The sequence below is a fragment of the Heloderma suspectum genome, chromosome 2, assembly GCF_057233095.1.
Source record: "Heloderma suspectum isolate Gila_16-S chromosome 2, 16-S_ref, whole genome shotgun sequence".
In the NCBI taxonomy this organism is placed as follows: domain Eukaryota; kingdom Metazoa; phylum Chordata; class Lepidosauria; order Squamata; family Helodermatidae; genus Heloderma; species Heloderma suspectum.
In genome coordinates this window covers 232,031,597-232,045,881 of record NC_139459.1, presented here as the reverse complement: position 1 = coordinate 232,045,881, position 14,285 = coordinate 232,031,597, and the positions used below count along the sequence as shown (strand labels likewise).

At 39.2% G+C, this 14,285-nt stretch overlaps 1 protein-coding gene across 8 annotated transcripts in view; it reads right to left on the bottom strand.

Moving 5' to 3' along the window:
- Positions 1-14,285, bottom strand: part of BRD4 (bromodomain containing 4) — a 128,398-nt gene that overhangs the window by 94,615 nt on the left and 19,498 nt on the right. For all 8 annotated transcript variants that reach the window (XM_084838409.1, XM_084838406.1, XM_084838408.1 and 5 more), the window contains exon 2: positions 3,986-4,071. The gene's annotated coding sequence lies outside the window, so the exon portion shown is untranslated. The remainder of the gene's footprint in view (positions 1-3,985; positions 4,072-14,285) is intronic.

Below are 14,285 nucleotides of genomic sequence, written 5' to 3'. Positions count from 1 at the left end.
GTGTTCTAAAAGATTTTCCTGCTTCGAACTTCATCCTACTTCCTTTCCCCACCATAGCCCTGTGCCAGCCTCCACTCCAAGCATTAAAAAATAATAATCCAGAATTCTTTGGAATCTCAGAATTATACATAATAAATCCATGGAAATGTATTTGCATCATTTATGCTCCCTTGCCTTAGACTATGGATTTTATTATTTTTGTACAAATTCATATAGTCTTAGCAGACAATGCATATTCATACAAAAGATTAGGGTTGCTCCACTAGATTAAGATACAGTCAGCAGAATCAAGCCAGGGAAAGAAAGGTTCATGAAGTAAAAGGACAGAGGAATGAGTTAGCAACTTGGGAGTTACAGAAAGCATTCCAAGTGAGATGAGGAGTGAAAGTGATAAGGGAGGAAACTCAAAGGAACTGCAGTAAATGGAGCAATGACTGGAAAACTGATCATGAATACAGTTATCACAATAAAGAGTAGTGGTGACTTGGAATTCTAGATTAAGAGTACTACAGAATGAAATGAATCATGGGAGCAATAGCATCTGAGAGGAAAGCAAGGATTTTGCTCTGTTAACATCCCAAGCAGTTACAATTTACTAAGCAGCCTGTATGATACTAGTAAAGTAAGTTAAGGAATAGTGACAATGTACTTGTGAGAACCATTGACCAATGTTCACTAAATAAGGTAATACTGAGGGTTAGTAGATAATTGAACAGGCCTGGCTCCAGGTTTTGGGGGGTGCAGGTCAAGCTGATATCAATGGTTCCCCTGCCAGCAGCGCCCACCCATATGACTTACTAACTAGGGAGCGGGCTGTGTGCCTGCCTGCCTGCAGTGGTTGCCCAAGCACAGCTTCACATCATGCATTAACTTGCTGGTGTTGCCATGTTAAATTACATCCAGTCAGTGCCAGTGAGTACAGATGCATGGCCCAGGCACTCTGTTTAGCAGTACTGCCTCCAGGCCACCTCCTAATCCCTACTGCCACCACCATGTTAATTATGCCATCCTGCCCACAACATAACACATGTTGGGAGTGGTGCAGGCATAATTAACATGGTGGTGCTGACACATTAAGGTGCACTGCATAAGCCTGGCCATTCTCCCAGTGCCACCACCATCCAGCTGAACCACGCCAGCTGTGGTGGTAGTGGCAGCAGCTGAGGAGTGTACCAGGCCTCCAGCATTTGCTATGTGCTGTATATCTTAAGTGGAAGCTCCCCCAGCAGCTTACAAAAGATATCTACCCTATAGGAACATACAAAACCATGTAACGTCTCTACAGTTATTCATAGGATGTGCCTTAACAAACAAATAGCTAAAGCTGTTGTGCTGCGTACAGAATATGGAAATATTGGTGCACATAGGCACAGAGAGCTCTGTACTGCACCTTGTACAAGTATTTCTTAAGTATTTCAAAGTACAGTTTTCCCTGGAGTAAGGATCCAGATGAAGTCAAAGATGAAAACTGCTCCAATTTGCTGTGTTTGTGGTCAAGAGCAAGGTGCTGAGAAGGCTAACCTGGGTCCATTATTCCAAATTCTTTTCTCAAAGGAAACCCTTCATCAGCACCAGAAATTTTTAGGATCTGTCTTAGGGGAAGCTAATTTTGGCCTGCTGTGCTCTGGTCTGCTACTTTAAAATTTAGATCGAATTAGAGCTGCTCCTCATTCAAGGTTGTTTGGTCCAGCTACAAGCAGTGATGTGGGGTGGAACGTTTTCCAAAACAGAAAATTTTCCAGTGCTGTATTTTTCCACAGAAAATTTTCCATTTCATAAGTTAATTAATAAAAATGAATGTATGCCAATTGCAAATGCAATATTAGGCAAGCCTGGCAGTTTCAAAGTTGTAAATGTGTTTCAGGTGATTATATCTAGCAAGTATGTGAGTGTACATGTGTATGTATGTGTGCGTGCGTGTGTCACTGAATTACATATGAATGTCTCAGTGAGAAATTAAATTAATAAGTAGTAACAATGAAACTGAAGGTGCCCCAACAACCTTAGCAAAAGAGAGTTGAACTCTTTTGAAACAGATGAGTGGTTGTCAGCATTTCATGCACAGAACTTTGGGTTGCTAAAATTAGTGTGTCAACTGTTTTCAGTACCTTTGTTTTTTTTCTTAAATTTAAGCAATTTAAAGAAAGTACATGCATGATACCGTCTTTAAATTTTTACAGATATCCAATAAATGTTGTTACATAATGGGTCTGTTCACACGTAATGACAATTCATAGGTTTAAAAACGATTGTTTTAAAAATGAGTGGGAGAGAGCAACCCAACAACAAACCATGGGTTAACTGCTTGGTTGTTTAGCCCCTGGACAACCCAACAGTCTGAGTTTGGATGTCACGCTCAGCAGGAGCTGATTGTGGGTTGCTCAGTAAAAGTGGAAAAGGCAGCAGCAGACCCGTTCTCTCCCGGTCATGCATGACAACCCCTGGTTTTTAAACCGATGGGTGGTCATTATGTGCAAACCAGGTCACAAAAGCATTTAAATCACAGTAAATGTGTGTACATTAACTTTGCCCTCAAATATTTCAGATCAAACACTTGTATATTGGGACAAAAAAATTATATGGGATACTTTTTTATTTAGCTGTGTACTTTTGGGGGGCTTTGTTGTTTATTAAATACAAATAAAATAAACATCCTTAACTTGTGGCCCTCCAGATGCTTTGGCCTATGGCTCCCATGAAGTCTAGACAGTATTTTTATTTATTTTTTTTTTAATTGCATTTATACCCCGCCTTTTTTCCTCATTGTATACCCAATGGTGGGGATGACAGGAGTTGTAAGCCAAAACATCTGGAGGGCCACAAGTTGCCCACCTCTGCCTAGGGTATCAGAACATTTTCCAACACAAACTGAAAATTTTCCTACGCAAATTAACCTAATCTGCACTGGGAAATTTTCCTATGCAAATGACCCTAATTTGCAAGGAAATTTTTCCAATTCAACACTTTGTGGAAAACCCACATCACTGACCACAAGTACACTTGTGTCTGGGATGGAATTAGGGACCTCTTCTCCGAATATAACACAAACATATGGTTCTAGTCCCACAAAAAGCTTCATTTTAAGCCTTAGTTCTCAACACAAGCCGAATGAGGATGTCAGCCAAACATGAGGACCCATCTATTCCCATTAATTTTAACTCAGCTCTTGAACAAACCTAAACCACTAGCTCAGTATTTAGGATTAAAAAACCTCTGGGCCAGGTTAAGTAATTAGCATGTTAGAAAATGATGACTGTATGCAGGATGCAGAAGTACAAGTGGCTGAATACCTCCTTCACTTTAAATGCCCCAGTACATGCCCAAGATTCAGTGTAGGCCTTGCTCTCACTCATGTTGCTATGTGCAAAAATTGTGCCAGAAGACTGAAGGACATGGGGAAAAAAATTAAACTTGGAACATCAAAATCTTACAGTGTGAAATAATAGCTTGGACGGAGTTCCAATGAGCAGAACTCTATTCACAGGATGTTCTCACTGGATTAGGGTGGGGGGATTGTATTTGCCGATTCCTCCTTCTCCAAGCAGCCACCTGTGCCTCTTGAAAAAACTGCTCCAGAGGACTGAGGGAACCCTCCAGAATAGTGTGGGTGGTGACATGGGGGGGGCCTACAGAGGCAATCAGTGAAATCCCCCGCCCTGGGCCATTCCCTACACTGGAACTTGGTCCTTTCTGGAAATGGAAGGAGCCCTTCTATTTTTGCAAGGGACACTCTGTTATATTAAATACTGTGGGATGAATCCAATCAGTAGAACACCACATGTTCACACACTTACTATATTACTGAACATAGACCATTCCTTTCAACATTTACATGGTAATAGTTTTAACTTTTCACCAGCTAAAACCATAATGCTCAGGAGCTTCAGAAGAAAACCTGAAATATGCATACACAAAACCAGAAAGCCAAACATTCATATACCACAACAAACATATCACATAAAAACAGGAAAAAATGACACATTACCTTAATGCAAACTTTATCCTTCTCTATTTTCCTCCACTTATTACTCTCTAATCTCCATTTTTGACACTTAACAGCAATGTGTCAATCTGTAAGAAAATAAGGTATTAGATTAGTAATTACACCCCATCTTCCACACTTAAATTCAGCCCTGCTAATTTTGTTTTTTAAAAATCTGATTTCTAAAAATGCAAGTTTTGAACATAAGAACTGCCCTCGTGGGTCAGACCAAAGGTTTATTTGTTTTCAACAATGGGCAGACAAATGCCTCTGGAAAGCTTACAAGCGGACATTAACACATTATCCATTATCCTGTTTTTTGCCCCCAACATCATGAGTTGCAATGCTCTAAACACAGAAATCTTATTTAGCTGATCTGGCTAAGAGATGGACCTATCCTTTATGGATTTTGTTTAACAAGCTACTTGTTAAAAAGAAACTCACTTCCTAGCATTCTTTCATACTGTGTAAGACAGCCTTCCCCAACCTAGTGCCCTCCCAATGTGTTGGACTACAATCAACCCCACCCAGCATGCCCAATGACCATACTGGCTGGGTGATGGGAGTTGTAGTCCAACACATCAAGAGGGCACCAGGTTAGGGAAGACTACTATATCGAAAATTATGGTTACTTGGGTCAATTCAGAAGTTTCTGTTCAACAACTGCAACTAATTCCTCCATTCTGATAGCAAAGATTGAAACTACCAAGGATAGTAGCTTTAAAAAAATCTTATTTACTCCTCTCTTTGATACCAAACAGATCAGAGGTGAAGAAAATGGGAGAATACCAAAGAGGAAATCCTGAAGGCCCACTTTCTTCTGCTAAATTACAAAAGGGATTTGGAAAAGGGAGGCAGAAACACAGATAAACCCTTCTTGTATATTGAACATTATTACTTAGTTGAGAGTATCGGGATTACTTTCTTGATTTTATATATATATATAAAAACAGACAGCTTAACATCTTAACAGCACAGCTACTGAGGAGGGCAGAAGCTGAAATGTTTAGCTTAAATATATTTTTTGAATACTCTGTGGTAGTCTTTCTATCTTTCATATAGTACACATGTATTACTGTCATTTAATTTTAAAACATTTAAAAATAAATTCAGTTAGTAAATTTGTAATTATTGCCTGAATAAAGTATACTTTTAGATTTAATATACCACCCACGTTAATTCTATGAACAAACCAAAATATACATAATACATTTTAGATTCCTTTTTATGTCTGTCCAGGGGGAACTTCAGCAAGAAGTCCCTCAAACATCTGAACCATCCTAGAAGCCAGAAAAAAACAGAAAGAACTGGAGGCAGAGGAAGACCAGCTTACAGCATCTGTTTCTAAGGAATTGGTTGGGGTGGAGTTTACCAAAGTGGCAACAAAGCAGAAGCAGGCAAGTGGTCAGGAGGCAGTACTCTTACTTACTCCCACACAATCCCAACTACCCATGATTTAAACAAGTGGTCACTGACTGTTACAGAATAATCCCCCACCCCCCACCCCGTGTTAACATTCCCAGATATTTTATATCTCTAGTCCTATTATGTAATTTTTAGAAGTCGTTTGAGGGAGTAAAGGTTGGGTAGTAATACATGAACACCTTCTCTTAAACATTTTATTAAGTGTTCTAAAATAAAATATTTCATAATCCAAAATGATTCAATTTTTCCAGAAAAACTGCAAAACCTGTTTTTTCCTAAATTTTACCAAGTTTTTTTTCTGGGCCTTGAAGTTTCTAGCTCTGGGGCATTGCAGCGGGAGGTGCTAACTGGTCATCTTGTTGGGAAGCATTAAATAAATTTGGGAAAGAAATAAAATACAGTTTGGGGTTTCTGGGCTTGTACAGGGGACTGCAAGGGGTGAGGAGGGGAGGATGATGTTGCATTCCCCACCACCACCACTTTTCTTTTTTTTAAAAGACCAAAACACTGGTTTTCCACTCATGGAAAACTATTTGGATTTACTTTTGAGGAATTAAGGGGAAAGGGGGAAGAAAAAAGGAGATAAAGTGGCAATAAGGTTGTGTGTAAATCTTTAAAAATTGCCAGATTAGGACTTCTGGTCTGGAGCCATGTTGCCCTGGCAGCGTTCTGCGGAGGCTGTGTGGGACGCTATCTCAAACAGCTTTTAAAAGGTTGAAAACTCTTTTTATCTTTCCCTGGAATTAAAAGGGGAAGCAAGAGCAGCATCTGGATGAAATCCTGGAAGAGTAGCTCCTTTTGTGAAGCAGCAGAAGGGCTGGATTCCAAGGTTAGTCTGCCAGAGCTTAGATACAGCTCAAAGTTGTTTTGAAACTCCTATCTAATTAGGAGAACACAGGGCTGATGAGCTGTAGTTTTTAGTGTTTATGGACTAATGAATACCAACAATATTTGAGGACCTGCAAGATCTATTTAAAGAGAAGGATGGCAACATCAAGGAGGAGAAAAGGAGCAGGATCACCGCCAACCGCCCCCATACTTCCCTTGGCAAAGGCTTCGAGAAGCGATGGAAATACAGGGGATTTGCTTGCTTTGATAAAAAACTTTCTCTTCGCAATTTGCTGAACAGGCTGAGGCTGGATACAATTCAAAACTCCATCACCACCCTGCAAGGGGCAGTGGATTTAATTAATACTTCTTGGCAAAAGATGGAGGCGAAGGTTAACGAGCTGCAAGATCAGGTGGCAGCGCAGGAGATTGCATCACAAGCTTTTTACAACAATTTGGCTTTTAGAATCTCCCAACTTGAGGCTTTCACCCGTAGAGCAAATGTGCATATTATTGGTATCAAAGATCTATCTACTGATGTAAATCTGTCTACTTTTGTAGATAAGTTCCTGCATGAGATACTTTCTTTGTCATCTGATTATTTACTTGACATTGAGCATACATTTCATGTACCAAATGCTAAAGGGACTGATTATACAATTATAGTTCAATTTGCAAGAATCTCCACAAAAAATCATATCCTGTGTTTGGCAAGAAAGGGGGGAAATCTTTTGGGGGGATCAAAACAAGATAGAGTTATGTTATTTCCGGATTACACCAAAGAAGTTGCTGATAAGAGAAGGCAATTTACCAAGGTGAGAAACCTGGCAAGACAAATGAACTTACAATATCATTTAAAATATCCTGCTACATTTTGCATTTTTTCTGAAGATCAGATGAAGAAGTTTCTAAATCATGAAATGGCAGAGGCGTGGCTAATCGGAAAAACACGCGAGACTTCTGTTCCAGCCTCATGAACTGGAATTTATAAACATATTTTGTCCATTGGCTATGTTTAGCCTGTAAGATCCAGGCTAGACCAGAGATAACTGTTTATATATATCTGTCTTTTTGCTTTCATTTTTTTCTTTTTTCCCCCCAAAATGGATATGATATATTGTACTTAAATCTCTTGTGTGAGGGTGTATAGAAATGTGCACACTCATTTATATATTTAGAAAGGATACTATCTAAAATATAGATAGTACAAAATACATTAGTGATTGTTGTATATTTTTTTTTATCCTTTATAATCTTTCCTTTATTATTATTATTTTCAATATTATAATACTAGGATTAGTAATATTTTTGGCTGGTTGATTTTAAGCTCTATTATTATATAGTAGCTGAAAGGCATTATATGGCCAATGGAAATGAATTGTAAGCTTGCTTCCTTGTTATAAGCCTGAAGATACAATATTGAAATTGATTACTTATGCTGTATTAATTTGTAAGATTGGTAATATTATAGGTATAATTTCTAAGTAGAGTGATATTTGAAGTTTATGGGTAATGTAGTTTAAATTTAATTTTGTTATATAATCTTCTGTTTATATTTTGCTCTGTTTTCTTTTGTTTTTTTTCCTGTTTCTTTCCCCTTTGTCCTTCTCTTTCCTTTTTATATTTTTTCTTTTCCTCCTTTTTTTCTCTATTTTATTACTGATGGGTCCTCTTAAGAATACTGTAATGTTGGAAACTGTAGAAGATGATTATGTTGTTGGTGTTTCTTATTTCATTTATAAAGATAAAAGTAGAATAAAAAGTATTTAAAAAATTGCCAGATTATAATCCTGGGTGCAGGTATACAAGCTTCGAGACTTGCTACAATATACCTTAATCTGTTTTTTTAATCCAGAGAGTTGGTATGGCAAAGTGTTTGAAAAGGCTTGAAACCTAAGAAAGCTGATTTGCTGCTTTTTTCTAGTTCCTCCTCCTAGATCCCTCCTCAAGAATCAAATACATACACACAGACCCAGCTCACATGTAACAGGCTATTGTGTGTTATTTAACCCACAAATTGGTGGGGGCTGAGTGAGACTGAGTGAGCGTGCTGCCTCTGGCATGCTCCTCACTTTCATTTTCATCTATGATCGTCCTGTTCATACATTGTTAGCATGATGTCTGAAACTGAACACTCTGGGTTGTTTATGGGTTAAAGAACCCAGAGTTAACTCAACAACAAACCATGGATTAACTCTGAGTTGTTTAACCCATAAACAACCCAGAGTGTCCGGGTTGCGACATCACACTAACCTACGAGCAGGATGTTTGTAGATTGTTTATTCAAACTGGAAAATGCTCACATGCTCTGTGCATCCCTACAAACCAGCTGTGAACTCACAATTTGCCAGTGTGATGTGTGAACAAGGTTATTAAGTGGATTGTGTAAGGGAAGAGGGCTCATCCTTGTAGCTTCAAACCATGACTTGGCATTCATTATTCATTACCTGACCCTATGTGTTTGATTTACTACTTCACAGGTTTCATTAATTGTAGCTTTTGAATTCTCTCAAGTATTGAATATTCAATGTTATAAAAGATGCAATCAATTCAAAGGAACATATACTTTAAGATCTAATAAGAATAGAAAATCTCAAATATTTACAAGTTTCAACCCTCCAAAAACATCCCATACCTCCCTTAAAACTACCTTCAATTATACAAATACATTTTAAAGAGTTAATTGTATGCAATCCAAAGATCAGCCTTCAGGGTAACCTTTAAAAAAATTAAAGTAGTGTTATTCACATACACTTACCAATGTATGATGTTTGAGACAGTACTAAGACAAAGGAAAATAATCCAAGCAAAGGAAAAACTAAGGAACGATATAGAAGCAGGGATAATATAGTATAATACAATAATTTTTACTCAATTTACTACCATTTATATATAATCCAACATTTAAAAAGAAAACTAAAGTGTTTAAAATTTGCAACACTTTACAAAATGATATCCTTATTGTGAGAGTCTCAATAAAGCACTATATAAGTTGCAGGTTTTAAGGAATTTGTGGCATCCAATGTTTGAAATTATCAACACCTTGCCAATTACTGAGTAATATGACTTACAAGAAATTAATAGAAATTATTTTACCAAGATATAGTAGACTGAGACGTGGTTTCTTGCAAATTCATGTTTGTATTGCTTATCATTCTTCAAGCTTACTGAGAAACTGAATATTGTACTACTTGTTTTCCATACTAGTACTATTGCTGTATATTTCATCATCTCCTCAATGTCAATTCCTTGGTACAATGCTGAGCATTAAGTGGACAACTGAGAATCCCAAAGGTGACCTCCTCTGCTAAAGAAATGAAAAACTAACCTTAAACATTCCACATGGAGATCTAAAAGCAGAGGGCAAGTTCTTTCCTATTCAAGTGCAGTACCCATGGCAGATCCCAATAAGCCACAACAGAGCACTGTTTCGCCTCTCTGCCCACCTACACTCCAGCACACACAGATGCTGATTACAGGGAATGAGACACCTGTGTGAGACTCCTGTCTCCCTGCTTATTCTCTACCCCCCTCTTGCATTTCTCAAGAAGGCCTCCCATTATCCATAATAGCCTGCCAAAGAATATCAGGAGTGTGTGTGGGATGGGGGAAAGACTGAAAACAGGGTGCTGTTACTCCCATCAGGGATCCCTCCATATGTAGGCACTGGGACTAGATGGGGAAGGATCACGCCCAATGTATCAGAGCAAGACTTCACAGAAGTTTCTGTAGCTGATGTTCAAAAGCCTAGGCTCCTTCCCCATTTAATATTTCTCCCAATACTCATCTATAACAAGTGATATATATTTATTACTATATTTGGTTGTAAAACAGGTATTAACTTGGGTTGCAACTCAATGAAAGAAATTTTATTTAATTAATCTTTAAGGCTTTAGTCATTTACTAAATGGCATATACATAAAACCAAGAATTCTGACAAAAATTATATTATATTTATTCACAAAAATAGAATATAAAAATCCTATTGAGCAACCACACATAGGAGTGGTTTGCACATAATGACAGCCCATGAGTTAAACCATGAGCGAGTGGATGCACTGCCTGCAGCGCATTCCCACTTCCATTTTTAATCAATAACCTATGATTGGCTGGTTCATAAGTTGTTGAGTGTGACATGATGAATGAACCCAGACCAATGGGTTGTTTAGGGGCTTAACAACCCAGCGGTTAACCCAACAACAAACTATTAGCCACTAAACAACCCATTGCTCCAGGTTTGCATGTCATGTTCAACATCTAATGAACAAGCTGATTGCAGGATGTTGTGTAAAAGAGGAAGTGGCGGGTGTGTGGAAGGCAGAGCGCTTGCTCTCCCACTTGTGCATGACAACCCATGGGTTGTTTAAACTATGAATTGTCATTATGTGTGAACCAGGTCATAGTAATAGACCGCATCAATTGTCAAGAAAGGATTAAGGTATATGAAATAAAGAACAGTTAAGGTTTTTTAAAATTATTATTAAGGATTAAGGTATTATGGTCATAATTCTCTACTGTTTCTATCCAGCCCTTCATCTGCAGAATTGTACTGCTTCTGAAGGTTTTAGTGGTTATGGTCATGGATCACAGTAAAGGTGACCTGGTACAGCATCCCAACAATCATAAACCAGATGCTTCCAAGAGAACAACCCCACAAAGGGACTAGGGCAGGGAGGGGCAGCTGTGGAAGGACAAGGGGCCATGTATACCCTGCAGAAACCCCCTGTGAGTACCAATTTTTTTAATGGTGCCTTGAGTAGCTACAGAGTGCCAAAAGGTTCAGAATTATCTTATTTGCTCTAAGGGTCAAAACTAGCTTGCAAACAAGCTAGTTCTTACCTTTCGGGGTTCTGTAGCCACTTGGCCACCATCTTTTTTTTTTTTTTTAACTGAATTTGGGGGGGCAGCAGGGGCTGCATGCTGCCCATGGGCCACATTTTACCCAGCCCTGGACTAGTGGGTTCCCTGTCAAGCAAGACATGAGGTACTCTGCTTACAGAGACCATTTTTCTCTGACCCCCACCCCCTTACAAAGGATTGTTGCATGCTTCATTGCCAAGCAGAACAGACAGAGGAGTATGAGAAACAATGATACCTCCCCAACATGCAGGCATAAATCCTGTTCCCAAAAATGGCTAATCAACAGAATGGAACAAGTACAGAACCTTGTGTGGCTCTTCAAAGCTGCTGCCTCTTCTCCCCTCCCCTCCCCCCAAATCAGCATTATCCACCTTCCAAGAAACACGGTCTCTTTAAAGGGGCAAGAGACAGCAGAGCTGGGAAGCGAGGGCATACATGCTCTACAAGCCAATGGTTTCTTTTAAAACAGATCCTGTGGTGGCAGCAACTTGTCAGTTCTGGCTACAAAGCCAGAAAGAGATAACTTTTCCATTGATCTAATTATGTTGCAGCCCTTGTAATAATACTGTATTCAGTGAGAGCAAAGTACCAGTTTCACTACCCAATCCCAAATTAACCAATTTCCTGTATTATACAATAACTGCATAATTCAAACCTTGTAAATTTTTCTGTGCATTATCCGATGTGGAACATTAAATGTTAATTTCATGAAACAAAGTAAAAGCACACTGAAAAGTTACAGAGCAGACAGTCATGTAGACCGAGGTGCGATTATATTAAACACTGAAGTTATGTGTCTGTGAGTGTGCCACTAAATCGGGTATGTGATTATATGTGGCATGCATGGATGCATGCTGGGGGACGGTTAATGGGTTGTGTCTTTCTTCACTGTTATAGTTTGAAGGAACTTCATAAAATTTAAATAGTGGCATTTCTATAATTTGAACTTACTTTTACATTGTGTTGATGACCTTTGAGGAAAAGTATTCATAAAGACCATCTCAAATAGGTTATGTGGAAGTTACAAAGACCTAATCCACAGAGAATGTAACCTTCGGTTTTAGAATTGGACTAAATAACTTTGAGTTTTGTTTCAAGCCTAGCAAAAATGATTTGATTTTGATATACAGTTAGAATGAAAACAGACAAAACAGAGACAAACATACATTACGTGATCTGACATTGTGGGGAATACCGGACTAACTTTCATTCATTTTGGAAGACAGACTTAATTTCAATGGCTATAAAATGAATACCACTGATTTGTAACACAGTTTGAGGCATTCAGTGCAGTAACTGGAGAAAGTGAGGGAACTGAATGTGTAATTTACAAGTATGAAACACACATTTCCTTTCTAGTGTTGACAAACTAGGTAGGATCCGACTGTCTTCTGGTATCACGCCTGGACGAAGAAGCATGGAATATGAAGTTAGGGAACCAGTCAGAGAGCCTTTTACTCAGACTTCCCTCCACTAAATACAAACTGATGGAGAAAAATCAAATGAATCTGAACCCGAACGTTTCGTTCCATTAACCGTAATTTTTGTTTAGGACAGGGGTGGGGAACATGTGGCCCTCCAGGTGCTGTTGAACTGCAACTCATCAGCCCTAGCCAGCACAGCTAATGGTGAGGGATAATAGAAGTTGCAATTCAACATCTGTAGGGCCACATGTTCCCCATCCTTGATCTAGAAAATTAAATTATTATATTTTTCTATCCTTCCAAGCTTCTCAGTGTGGCACACATAGTTTTTACTCCCCCACCCCCAACACTTTATCCATACAACAATCCTGTGAGGCAGATCAGGATGACTGACTCAAAGTCACCTAATGAGTTCATAGCTGAATGGGGACTTCAACCCAGCTCACCCCAGCAAGTCTAAAACGATCTACTACACCATTCTCTCTGTTTGGAACTAAGTGATGATTTACAATACTTTTCAGCCACAGCAGATGTTGGGAGTATTACAAAATGTGATCTCCCAAGAGGCTTAGATACTATCAGCACTAAAGATTACTATGTCTCTGGCCTCAGTCTACTGCAGGGGTACACAACATACAATCCATCAGCACATGTGTGGCCCATGCAGGGCTGACAGTAACCTCAGGCAGCTACTGACCTCTTCTCCTTGGTACCTAGCAAAAACAAATGTGAAATGCCCTGGGGAGCAAATGGACAGTACTAGCCCCACTCCTTCCAAGCCAGCACACTCAGGGTAAAGCTGGCTGCTGAGGAGGAAAGGTTCCTTCCTTGATGTCTAGCATAAAAACTTGTACAGCCTGGTCTAATGTCTAATCTGTGATTTCTGGACAAGGTGACTGAATGGGAAATTGTGCCATAAATCCAAGCATACCTGGATTAAGCAAATTCTTCAATATATAATCTGGCTTTCAACCTGGTCAGAAGATCAATTTGGTACTCTGGAGGTAAATGGAAAATATTTTCCTGCTAATTCTCAACTTCTCAGCAGCTTTTGTTGCATTAACTTGGTTCGTATGTAATGCTAACCCATTTTTTATTTAACCCATGGCTAACCAATGGTTTCCCCTTCATGGATCACTGCCTTGTTGTGGTGAAGGAGCTTGCGTAATTCAGTGAAGCCATAAACTATGCTGTGTAGGGCCACCCAAGACGGACAGGTCATGGCGGAGAGTTCTGACAAAATGTGGTCCACTGGAGAAGGAAATGGCAACCCACTCCAGTATTCTTGCCAAGAAAACCCCATGGAACGTATCACAAGGCTCAAAGATATGATGCCGGAAGATGAGCCCCTCAGGTCGGAAGGTGTCCAATATACTACTGGGGAAGAGCAGAGGGTATTTCCAAGTAGCGCCAGAAAGAGTGAAGCGGCTGGGCCAAAGCCGAAAAGACACTCAGCTGTGGATGTGTCTGGTGGTGAAAAGAAAGTCTGATGCTGTAAAGAACAATATTGTTTAGGAACCTGGAATGTCAGATCAATGAATCAAGGGAAGCTGGAAGTGGTCAAACATGAGATGGCAAGACTGAACATCAAAATCTTGCGAATCAGCAAATTAAAATGGACAAGCATGGGCGAATTTAATTCAGGTGACCATCGTATCTACTACTGTGGGCAAGAATCCCTTAGAAGAAATGGAGTAGCACTCATAGTCAACAAAAGGGTGGGAAAAGCAGTACTGGGATACAATCTCAAAAATGATAGAATGATC